Below are 13,757 nucleotides of genomic sequence, written 5' to 3'. Positions count from 1 at the left end.
TTTGAATATGATGCATAGCAGTTCGGGAGGTAAGTCGGTTATACAAGACATGTTGTTATTATTTTTTTTACTGTAATTATTTATTTATATACCCCACCCAAATTTTTGTTTCGTGTTCATGGCGATGATGGTGCCCACTGCTGCAACTTTTTCACCCAACGATACGTCTCTGCTGAAGAATCTTTCGTAAGGGGCATGCTCCAATTTCTTGTCTGCTTCGTGACGTGCATCCAAATTCGTGTGCGTGTTGTAAGCAATATCGTGATCGTTGCATGCAGCGTCCAACGGATTCACACCCTTGTCTCCTCTCTCCAATCTTTTCTCGAGCTTGGTACCGGGACCGCAGTACTGGTAGCCAGGTAAATGCATCTCGAAAGGCAACTGTTGATGATTTCGTTCACGAATCCCTTTCCTTCGGCCACCTTCCAGAATCTCGGAGGCAGCGTGTTTATAATTTTGATCAGGTAGCCGATCCCTTTGTTGTCGTTCACGATGAAGTTGGAAATTTGGTGCTTATCATAACCACGATGCCAACTTTCTCGTTGCAAAAATTACGATTGCCTGCATTCTCTTCACGGGCTATCACTAACAATCTGCCGATGAGTTCTCTCACGTCGTCCACCCAAAACGAATTATTAGGGTAACGTGTTGTAGCGTTTGACGCCGCTTCCACTTTTCACCTCGTTCCATATCGGTTTGATGAGATTCCTGTACTTCTCACCGCTGCTCGATTTCACCCTATTCTGCGAGGCATCGTTGTTCTGGCACATGGCATCCGTCATGATTAGAATTTCCCTGTAACTCTGGTAATCTTCGTCAGTGTAATCTTTCGGATATTTTTTGGCAACGAGTTCCCACAGTCCAACCGTACCCGGATACCTGGTCCGACTATTTTTATCGCCTAAATTAACTTTAATGTCGTTGCCTTCAAATGTGACTTTCGATTTCCCAATCTTCCACACGACGCCTTCGTTGGTTTCCATGCTCGGATACAATCCAAACAAATCATCCTTGTCGAATTTCCCCGTGCTCAGGTAGTCTCGTGCCAAAGGTCCCAACTCGATCTTATCCGAAGACGTGCTACCTATGGCTTGACGTCGTGGTACGTCCTTCAGTTCGAACAGCGTCGAATGAATGCTTGAAATGGGTGTGGGTACAATGTAACTTTTAGCTGCAAGTGGTACGTGTTCGTTGATCAAATTTTTATTTTGTTCCGTGACACTTTTAATTTCTTTACGTAGATCGCTGATGGCATCGATCACAGTTTGATCTTGACGTTTCTTCTCTTCGTAGAATCCGAGATTCTCGGATTTCCAACCTTTGAAGCGTTTCGCGAGGTAATCGCGAAGCTTAAGATTTTCGTTTCGTCATAACGTTATTTATACACGTCGTTTCTCACAACGTTGCAACGTTTAGAAAGTCGTTGATTTTGTTTCTGTATTTTCCGTCGTTGGGTTTCCTCGTCATGTCGATCGTCGCGAAACCGAAATCGTCACTGTTCCAGCAAGAAGAGCTGCAGCGTTCCGAAAATTGATTGTAGTTCATGTCTCCGCCTACGTAGTCATCGTACGCGTGCTTGAGGTTGGTGTGATCTTGACGAAACAAACATATGAAATTAGCGTTGTTGCGTAGTAACTTTTTTGGAATTTTGGAAAACGTTTGAGCTTGGTAAAAGCAATATATTCCTTTGTGACGACCTTGCGTGAAAAAGTTGCGAATTTCATTTTGATTTTCCAGGATGACATCGTCGAACACAAGGACTGAATTTTCACGACAATCGTCGAGTGGTTTTATTTCCGAAGAAAACGTCGCAATGTCCAGACCATCGTACAGTTTCATCAGTTGCTGGTATTTGGATTGCTCCAAACTTTTCGAGAACACTTACAGGTGCCTGTTATTCCAATCTAACCAATTCGGTGCGAGGAGAAAATTGTCCACGAGCAGTGTCGTTTTCCCACACCCTGAAGGACCTACGATTAGACAGCGGATGCTGTCGGGAAGCAACTCGCCGTTCTTTTTTTTCGTTTGACTTTCCGAATCCGGTAGACGCTTCACCACGTTCCACGTACTCACAAGATCACTTCGTTAGCATCGATTAAACTCTTTTCCGGAAGTCCCAGCCATTTGACAAACAGTTTGTCACTTTCCTACGCAATACCTTCTCGATTAGGTACGTGTCGGGGTGTTTAGTTTTAGAGAGTTCCTCTTCGTAAAATCTTCCTTTCAAAATCTCGCCGCAACTATCCTTTATTATATACGTGTGTCGGTTTCCGGGTAAAACTCGAACCACCGTAAAAAGTTCCGTGCTCCAATTTTTTGTGAATCCCTTCTCGAATGTGCGTTTGAATTTGCTGATTCTCACCTGGTCTCCAATTTTGAATTTTGATTTCTTGGTAGTCGGAGTGTACTTTGGACAGTAAACTGTAGAAATTAAACGCTGCTCGTCAGATTTCGTAACGTCAGCTGGCTTTATGCCTATCGTTCTGTGTACCGTATTATTATAAGTGTCGACGAGTTCCGGCAGGATGTCGACCCATTTGTAATTTCCCCGAAGCGTGAATCGTATCCACATGTGTGTTTTCAAGGTTCGATTAAATCTTTCCACGATGCTGGCTTTGATGTGACTGAAAGTCGAATATTGTCGAATGTCATGTTTTTGAATAAACTTTTGGAATACGGCGTTGTAAAATTCTTTACCGTTGTCTGTTTGCAATAACCGTGGTCGTCTGTCGCTTTTGCGAAAAATAGTCTTGAATGCTTCCGTGACGCATGTTCCCGATTTCGCTTTCAAAGATAGAGCCCATGCAAATTTCGAAAATGTGTCTATGACGGTGAGGAGGTACTTGTTGCCCTTGTTCAATGTATGTACATTTTTCAAATTGCCGCTGTTCATCTCGACGAGGTCACTTTGCCAGAGGTCATCGGGGCCTCGCTTGTGTTTTGAATGACCAGCCTATCGCCGGCACTCACGTCGAAAACAGTTAGATCCTCGTTTTCGTGTATTTCATATATGTTGTGCGTTTCGTTCCAACGTGCCAGAGGAATGTTTCCAGCTTTCTGGACACCACGATTCGATATCAACGTCATGGTGGGAACACTAGCTTTTCTACCATGAGACCAGTACGAAAATTCGTTTATCTGAATCGTGCCATCGATGAGAAACTTGTAATACGGATGATAAGGATGTAACATGTACAGTTTGTTACCTTCGACGAACGTGGAGATTCTCTGTTGATTGGGTACGCTGTTGATTTCGATGGCTTGCAAGGTGAACAATTTGGCGATTTTAGTATCGACACTGAGCAAATTACTGTGAAGCTGACCCAGTGTGCTTTCTAAAGGTACGAGTTGTTCTGCAACGTGATCCGTTAAGCAGAAAATGACGGTTTGATTTTCACTTCCACGTTCAACTGCTTGTAGTTTTCGTTGAGTTCTTGCAACTTGGCACCGAAAGAGGCCAGCGTCGATTCCTGCGTGGATTCCAGCACTCCAACTTGATCTCTGATGTTGACGACAATGTTCTGAAGGTTCTCAACTTGATTCAATTTCGAGATTTTCTCGGTAAGATCGTTCACGATGCTTCGCATCTCTGTAAACTGCGTGTGAAGTTACGTGAAGCTCTGCGAAGTGGGTAACGTCGACACCAGCGAAGTAATTTCATCTCGAATCTGTTCCACGTTTGCCGTTTCCGTTTCTAGTCGTTTCAGCATTCGAGATATGTTCCTTTTCAAAGCGTGTAATTCTTTGTAGGTGGGGAGATTGGCCACCGTACTTTCGAGATCGCTCAATGAACTTTTGATGTCACTCGAATCGGATAATGCCGTCGCCGCTGTTTTCAATTTTTCCAAATCTTCCTTCGAAGGCATACTCGTATGTAACGATTCCAAGTCACCCTGTATGTTGTCCAGTACGTGATGAAAATGAGCAATGTTCGATTCGACGTTCAAATTTTCTAAATATTCGATCTTCTGTTGAACAGTGCTTAACGTGTCTTCAATACTCGTCAACGCGCTGGCTTGAGCGTGAATATTTTTAATTTCTTTGTTGATCAACTCCAAAGACGCCTGAAGCGTAGCGATGGTGGTTTGAATGTTTTCGAAATCTTGATAAGCCTCCAATTAATTTTTTATTTTCGCAACGCTTTTACTGATGACCTGCAGTTCGTCTGACGATGGTAGGTTGGTCATGGTACCTTCCAAAGTCTGTAACTTGGATTTAATTTCTTCCAACGTGCTGGTGAATTCTTCTTGTAATTTAGAAATGACTACATGCAAGCGTTCTACATCGATATCATTCACAACGGTTTGAAGTTCAGAGAAATTATTTTCAATTGTGGAAGTTCGTTCTTCGATTTCGAGTTTCAATTTTTCCAAATCTTTCGATTGTAATTGCTGTAATTTGACCAAATCATTTTCAAGCGAATCCACGCTCAACTGTATATTTTGAACGTTGTCGTAAGAAGGTACATCAACATAATTTTTTATGAGTGTTTTCAGTTCCGAATCGATTTTCAGAATAGGATCGAGACATTGCGTTTGGAGCGTAGCGATTTCCGATTGTAAACTATTGTTTAAGGTCTAATGCAAAGGAATCAAATCGCTTCTCAACTTTTTAACTCGAACGTCGAGCATGAGAATCTCTTCTGCGTGGTATACACGCTTGGTGTGGCAGAAAATGTCGTTAGGCATTTTTTGTTAACGGTTATTTATAATAGGATAGGTGTTTCGTAATTCTACGAAGAGAGGAATGAGTTTGTCGTAATCTCCGAGGAGTTGAACGTAAAGATATTCTCCTGCAGACACATCGTACGCCATGTTAGAAAGTACCTTGTCGTGCTTCATTCGACAAATGTTCTTGCCGGTAGAAATTTTGATTTCGCCTGCGTTCTCCGGATTCACGGTGATCCGAAGTTTCCCACCGATCGGAATTTCGTAAAAATGTAAATTGTTGTTGAAGACGTAAAAGTTTTTACCAACGTCCTCGTCCAATTTTGTCCAAATGCTTTTGAGGTGAATAATCAGTAGACCGTTGAGATTGGATAACATGGAAGGTAGAAATTCATGATCTGTCGTGCGGTGTACAGTCTCTATTGTTTGCTTTCGGAAACCAAAGAAATTCATTGTCCTTGCTAGTTATTTATTGTGTATGTGAGACAGTTAAAGTTTTTTTATTTTAGTTATAGTTATTTAAGTTTTTTTTTTTATTTGCATTGCCTACAATTTTTACTAATTTCTAAACGATAGTGTCCCCAAGGCAACGTGTGGATTCCACAAGACAAAATACATCTTTTATCGTCAGCGGGATCCAGCGCAATTTTCTTAACTTTGTTTGTGGTAAGCACGTGGTCTACGCTTTGTATCCTTGTCTCCAAACGTAGAATCCTCGACTGTGACTAGAGGCAATTGATGTAATCCTTGAACACAAGCTTGTTTTTCACGGTATTTTTACCAACACCTTTGGCTTTTTTTGGTGATGCCGGTTTCTGTTTTCACCACATACATTTTGAAACGTAAGCCGGCGAACTCCAGAATGATTTCTCCGTTGCATTCATCCTTCATTTTACCAAGCACTTTTTTATTGCGAGAAGGGAGATCAAATCTGTTTAGTTGAGGGAAGGAAGATGTGTCGAAATAATCAATTATTTTCGGTTGTTTCAAATTGTTGTAGAGGTCAGATGTCTGTACGAAATAAATAAAACTGTCCGTGTCTATGTAACAAAGTGTTATATTTTCATTATAGATGGGTTTCATGACATTATAATGAAATTCAAACATATGCAGTTTAGATAAATCCAAAACCGTCGCCCCCACGTAGATTGGTTTGTTGAACTTGATTATTTTTTTATCCATCACAAACAGGGCCAGGTTTTCATCATATAAATTTCGTGATTTGAATGGCGGCGATGCTACCAATTTTCTACATTTATTTGAATCGGGAACTAATCTCACGTCCACGTGCTTCCTGACATTCTCCATTGTTTTTCCGTAAACAGCATTATTCATGAGTTTAGAAAAATCTTTATCTAAATCTGACGTGGCGCGTGTTCTATGATACGTATTTTTTTCAATGTAAGGTTTTAACCACTCGGAATGTTTGAATTTCATTATTCTTCTCACATTTATTACTTGAACTCCCTTCTCAATTAAGAATTGAAGATTTTTGTAATGGAGAACGTATCTCTCTTTCCTATCCAATGTTAACAGAAGTTTACGTTGATTTCAATCAGGCGAACATTTTAGTTCGGGTGCAGGAGGTAGATCTTTGAAGTAATCGTTTAGATGGTCGGGGAATTCGAGGTCCACCTTTATAAACAAGCCAAATTCACAGTCGTTGAAATTATTAATGTTAATGGAAGTGGTATCCACCCATTCGAACCCGCCGTAAGGAAGTTTTTGTACCATAGCATGTCCGTATAAATTTTTTGCATCCACATAAAATATGTATTTCGATTGTTCATTAGGATCGTATTCTTCTGTCATGTAAACGTTATTTGCTTTTACATGTCTCTGTACGCATTGCACCATTCCACCTCGTATCCCCCTCTCGATAAAATATAACATGTCCACGTCCGGTATCAATTCGGGTTTTATTTTTGTCTGTAATAACATGGGAGACCACGCTAAGCCCAAGAGACCGTAAAAATATGCAGGATCTAATTTGTAAATATTCGCCGACGTTTTCCTGAATGCTTGAAAAACATCCGCGAGTATTGTCACGTCCAGTTTTAAGTAGGCATCGTGATAATCGCCGAGTGTACTACATCCTAATTTGTCCCACATCCGTTGCGCGTGTTCGTATTCATTATCCGTGATTCCTTTCTCTCTGAGTCCACTGTAAAATTATTTTTGAGGTGGAAGAGTGTCGTCGTTAAATTTAGAATTATCACTAACATATTCGTATGGATAAATACCTTTACGTCTAATCATTTCTATGTCTAGGGTGGGAAACTTAGCTCTCGTTATTCTAAATTGTTCAGCCGAAAGTTTGCTTGCAAGAGCGTCCAAGCTGGCAGATAAAAATCTCTAAGAATCTAAAAATCTCATCTCCACAGTTTCGTTTGTTTCCGGAATCAATACTCGCTTGCTGATACTGATGTACCTTTCTTCATTCTCTGCTAGAATATTTATTTTTTGTCTATCATATCCAAGATTCCGAATTAAGATATGGAAGTCGTAACCGCTGCCATTATGAAGGTATATGGGGACAAACGTAGGTTTTTGGATCTTTAGATTACACGTGTTACAGATTCCACCGATGTAGTTTCCGGTGAAGTGATTATGGTGAAATACTTTCCAGTTCTCGTCGGTGAAACGTTGATCGCTCTCCGGACACGTTTCAATGTTATTGTGAGATTGAAGTTCATCGCTGGATAACGGAAGCATCGGTTTCGATGTTTGCAGCATGCATCCAATTTTCCCAACCTCCTCGATCATCTTTTCAAAAAAATGTTTGATTGCATCGGGTCCTCGGTATACGTACGGTTCATCTATTTTATCCTGTCGCACGACAACGTAACCGAAACTGTTTGGTTCGTGAAACTGGTAAGGTGTGGTGGAAGAAACTTCGGGATCCGGATCGCAGTATGAGAGTGGTTTGAGGAACGTCTCGAAATCAGCAACGATGATGGCCGGATGTACCAACAATGCCTTATGCATCCTAAATTCTTCGACCTCTTTTGACTTCGGCATCAACATGCGAGTCGGTCTGTTGTTGCCGCAATATATTTTATGTTGAACACGTTTATCGATAGCAATTTGACGTCAAGTGTATTTTCGATAATTGGGTTGTTTTTGATCGTCGAACGTGGTCAAACACCTTGGGCAAACTTCGATGTGGTTTGCATGCTTGGTAGTTTGACTTCTGACCAAACGTGATAGTGAACGAATGAGACAGTAATGGTGAACACTGTCGTTTGAAATTAGAAGAAGATTAATCACACGAGTATCATCATCGTCGACATCGCTTATCCTGACGGGATGCAAGACATGTTTATCCAACGTATAGGAATATACGTTGATGATTAAGCGTTTTCCTTCTACATCTCTTGCTCGTGTTTCGAATTTTGATATATCAGAAATGGTCATCGGGTATTCGATGCCAGCCATTGCATTTTCCAGTTCAGGTTCATGCTGCTTGTAATGATAAACTTGTTCTGGATGATTTGTCCAATGAATCGGGTGAAGTTCCGCCAACACACACCAAAGAAAACATTTATCATCTATATTTTGAATGTTCAGCACGGCTTTTTTATTTTTAATATCCACTGGAAGAGGAACGTAGCTGGATGGACGAAGAAGCGAGAATTGGTTTACGTAAACGATTAACGTGTGAGGACTACCACATAACGACCACCCTGACCCTGTAGCCTCGAAATCGTTGTGTTTCTTAACCAGTTAATTTGAGAGATAAGAATAAAATTCGTCCTAATTATCGACGTCCGCCAATAAAGAGCCTGGTTTTTTGTTCGATGATAAAAGACTCTTGTTGTACCATCGACTTTTTCGTATTCGGAAAATAGATCAACATATACTTTTATGGAATTTTTTAGAATATTTATCACGGATGTTTTCGTTTCACGCAAGAAACTAAGAATGTCGCAGCCTGGTTCCGAAGTAAAAGAGAAATCCTGAATATGATGGTTAAATGCAGATCTAATTGGTTTTCGTTCATCGGATAATTTAACTTGTTTGGAAGTAGAAGCTTCGGTTCCTGGATCATCGATTTTTCTTTTCAATGCTCCTTGTTCGGTCGATGGTTTGCAAATTTTCAGGTGTTTACTTAAATTTGTAATGCTAATCATCATTCCGCATCGAGCACAAGACTTAGAAGGTGACGAACGATTTAAACTCGAAGCTGTTTCGTTACATCTTGCCCTGTGTACCGATAAATTGTACCTTGAGATTAGCTTCCCACAAGTAACACATTCAGTTTTATCATTTTTACGATTGAAACTGGTGGTAGATGCCATTGCTTTCTCCAAAATCACAGAAATCAAAAAGTCTAGTATATAGCGATACAATTTTCAGGTATGTAGATTTTATGTAAATGTAAATTGTTATGTGTTTGTGTGTCTTGTGCAGTAGTTGTGCTGTGTAGTGTTTGTGTTTGTCTTGTGTAGTAGTTGTGGTGTGCTTGTATGTGGGTTTGTCTTGTGTAGTAGGTGTGCTGTCTAGTGTGGTTGGGATTGTCTTATGTAGTAGTCGAGCTGTCTAGTGTGTTTGTGTTTATCGTATGTAGTAGTTATGCTGTCTAATGTATTTCTGTTTGTCTTGTGTAATATCGGTGATATGTATGAATGTGTCTTGTGTTGTAGTTGTGCTGTCTAGTATGTTTTTGTAGTAGTTGTACTGTCTAGTATGTTTGTTTTGTCTTGCGTAGTAGTTGTGCTGTCTAATTTGTTTGTGTTTGTCTTGTGTAGTAGTTGTGGTGTGTAGTTTGTTTATGTTTATATTGTGTAGTAGTTGTGGTGTGTTTGTGTTTATATTGTGTTATAGTTGTGATGTATTTGTGTGTCTTGTGTACTAGTTGTGCTATCAAATGTGTTTGTATTCGTCTTGTGTAGTAATTGTGCTGTCTAATGTGTTTGTGTTTGTCTTGTGTAGTAGTTCCTCCATTCATATTGGGGGTAAGGCGTAGAGCTGACAACTCTGCACTGTAAAAAGACATGTCAAGAAACAGCAATATAAGGCCATGGATGTTCCCAAGGTAAAATATTCCGGAGGTAAAATAGTCCCCCTTTCGGATCTCCAGGTGGGGACTACTTTGGGAGGTCCCTGGACTAAGGATAAGATCTACGTTAGGAATAAGGATATTAAATTAGGCACCTGGAATGTTCTGAGCCTTTACCGGCCTGGGGCATTTCAGTGTACAGTTAATGAGATAGTTAAGTATAAATTAGATGTAGTAGCTGTCCAGGAAGTTAGGTGGCCAGGAGAAGGGAATTGTAAAACTAAAAATTATACATTTTTCTATGGTGGTACCGAAAATCATAATTTTGGAACAGGCTTTTTCATAAATAATAGAATTATCTCGGCTCTTAAAGCAGTAGAATTTATTAATGATAGGATATCATATGCAGTTTTACAGGGTAGGTGGTGTAAAATTATTTTAATAAACATGCATGCACCAACGGAAGATAAGGATGATAATACTAAAGATGATTTTTCTACAGAGTTAGAACAGGTCTTTGATAAATTTTCTCAGTATGATATGAAAATTCTGTTAGGTGACTGTAATGCACAGATTGGCAAAGAAGAGACATTTAAACCCACGATTATTAAAGAAAGTCTTCATGAATTAAGTAACGATAATGGTATAAGATTGATTACTTTTGCAACCTCAAAGAATTTAATTGTGAAAAGTACCACTTTTAAACATAAAGATATCCATAAATATACCTGGTCTTCTCCAGATGGTAAAACTCATAATCAGATAGATCATATTCTCATTGATAAGAGAAGCCATACTAGTATAATTGACCTTCGTACACACAGAGGTGCTGACTGTGCCAGTGACCATTATTTAGTCATTGCTAAATTAAGAGAAAGACTCTCAGTGATAAATCATAAGCAACAAAATCTAAAAGTTCTAAAATTTGATACTGGAAAGTTTACTGATGAAAGAATTAAGAAAGATTACCAAATTAAACTGTCAAATAGATTTGACGTTTTGCAGAATTTAAATGATGATGAAAATATAAATGAAACAGACGTAAATAAGAATTGGGGGCACATACGTAATGCAATAGAATCAGCAGCTAAAAAAGTATAGGATACCATAAACAAAGAAAAAGTAAGCCATGGTTTGATACTGAATGTCATAATCTAATAGAAATAAGAAATCAGGCTAGACTTATGTGTTTAAGTAACTCTAATAATACAAATCTAAACAATTATAATAGAATAAAGCGAGACGTTAACGGCACGTTTAGAAGTAAAGAAAGAGATTACTTGAAAAGAAAAATTAACGAAATTGAAACAAACAGCAAAAATAAAAATATCAGAGATCTATATAAAGGTGTAAAAGAGTTTAGAAAGGGGTGGCAACCTAAAGTAAACTTTTTAAAAGATAAAGACGGTGATTTTCTAGCTGACCCAAGCGATATTCTAAATAGATGGAAGAACTACTTTAATGACCTTTTAAATGTCCATGTAGGAGATAAATCAGAAGTAAATGAAGTCCACACATCAGAACCTTTAGTTCCAGAACCTAACTTGACTGAAGTTAAAGATGCTATTAAAAGGCTAAAGATTAACAAAGCACCTGGCATTGATTTAATACCAGCTGAGATAATTAAATATGGTGGAAATTCATTAATATGTCAAATTCATAAATTAATTTGTTTAATATGGAATAAAGAAGAAATCCCTCAACAGTGGAAAGAATCCATAATTCTTCCTGTGTTTAAAAAAGGTGATAAAATGAACTGCAATAATTACCGTGGAATTTCTCTACTCTCAACAACATACAAAATATTGTCTAACATTCTTTTAACAAGACTAACCCCATATGCTAATAAAATTATAGGTGATTATCAATGTGGATTTAAACGTAACAGATCAACTTCAGATCAAATTTTTCACATCAGACAGACACTTGAAAAAAAGTGGGAATATAATCAAAATGTCCATCAGCTATTCATTGATTTCAAAAAAGCATATGATTCGGTCAAAAGAGATAAATTATATAATATATTAGTAGAGTTTGGAATACCTAAGATGCTTGTTAGTATGATAAAAATATGCACCAGTGAAACAGAAAGTAAAATTCGTGTGGGTATTAATATGTCTGACAAATTTACAATTCATGATGGGTTAAAACAAGGAGATGCATTATCTCCATTGCTCTTTAATTTTGCCTTAGAATATGCTGTTAGGAAGATAAAAGAAACTAACGAAGGACTAAAATTAAATGGTGTGACTCAGTTGTTAGCATATGCAGATGATGTAGACTTACTAGGGGATGATGTGATTTCAATTAAGAATAATGCTAAAAATTTTTTCAAAACTGCTAAAGAGATAGGTTTGGAAGTTAACAAAGAGAAAACTAAATATATGCTTACAGGCCGAAACCAAGTGTTAGGTAATAATCAAAATCTAATTATTGATAACAACTCGTTTGAACCAGTTTCCAAATTCAAATACTTAGGAGTAATATTAACAAATGAAAATTATATTAAAGAGGAAATAAAAAGTAGGCTTAATTCAGGAAATGCATGTTACTTCTCTCATCATAAACTTTTGTCTTCTCGTTTAATATCTAAGGAACTAAAAGTTAAAATATACAAAACAGTAGTTTTGCCTGTAGTATTATATGGATGTGAAACTTGGTCCCTTACATTGAAAGAGGAACATAAATTGAGAGTATTTGAAAATAAGATCCTTAGGAAAATCTTTGGACCTAAAAGGGATGAGGAGACAGGTGAGTGGAGAAGGTTACATAATTTAGAACTACATAATTTGTATTCATGTCCAGAATCCTTTCCTTCTGTTTTCTTATTTTCACTTCACATCCTATCATTTTCGTGTTTCTCTTCTTACTCCACATACTTTCTTTGTGGTGTTTTTCTTCTTACTCCACATCCTTTCCTTGTGGTGTTTCTCTTCTTTTCACTCCACATCCTTTTATTTTGGTGTTTCTCTCCTTTTCACTCCATATAATTAACTCGGGATGTTTCTCTTCTTTTCACACCACATGTTTACTTTGTTGGTTTCACTTCACATCCTTTCCTTGAAGCTTTTCACTTCACACCCATTGCTTGTGGCTTTTAACTCCACATCCTTTCCTTGCGGCTTTTCACTCCACATCCTTTCCTTGTAGCTTTCCACTCCTCATCCATAGCTTGTAGTTTTCCACTGCTCATCCATAGCTTGTGGCTTTTCACTCCACATCCTTTTCTTGGGGTGTTTTTCTTTTTTCACTCTGCATCCTTTCCTTTGGTGTTTCCATTGTTTTCACTCTGCATACTTTTCTTGTGGTGTTTCTCTTCTTTTTACTCGGCATCCTTTCCTTGTGGTGTTTTTCTTCTTTTCACTCTGTTTCCTTTCCTTATGGTGTTTCTCTTCTTTTCACTCCACATCCTTTCCTTGTTTTGTTTATCTTCTTTTCACTGCACATCCTTTTCTTGTGGTGTAACTCTTCTTTTCACTTTATTCTCACTCCACATCCCTTCATTGTGGTGTTTCTCTTCTTTTCACTGCACATTCTTTCCTTGTGGTGTTTCTCTTGTTTTCACTCCACATCCTTTCATTCTGGTGTTTCTCATCTCACTCCATATCCTTTCCTTGTGGTGTTTCTCTTCTTTTCACTCCACATTCTATTCTTGTGGTATTCCTTCTTTTCACTCCATATAATTTCCTTGTGGTGTTTCTATTCTTGTCACTCCACATCCTTGCCTTGTGGAGTTTCTCTTTTGACTCCATATCATTTCATTGTAATGTTTCTCTTCTTTTCACTCCACATTTTTCCTTTGTTGCTTTTCACTCCACATCCTTCCCTTGTGGTTTTTCACTCCACATCTTTTCCTTGTGGTTTTTCACTCCACATCCTTCCCTTGTGACTCTTCACTCCACATCCTTTCCTTGTAGTGTATGTCTTCTTTTCACTCCACATTCCACATTTTTCCTTTGTGGCTTTTCACTCCACATCCTCCTTGTGGCATTTCACTGCACATCCTCTCCTTGTGGTGTTTCTCTTCTTTTCACTCCACATCCTTTCCTTGTTGTGTATTTTTCTTTTCACTCCACATTCCTTTCCTT

This window comes from Lepisma saccharinum, chromosome 22, assembly GCF_977018435.1.
Source record: "Lepisma saccharinum chromosome 22, izLepSacc3.1, whole genome shotgun sequence".
Lineage (NCBI taxonomy): Eukaryota > Metazoa > Arthropoda > Insecta > Zygentoma > Lepismatidae > Lepisma > Lepisma saccharinum.
Note: the sequence above shows the minus strand (reverse complement) of the source record.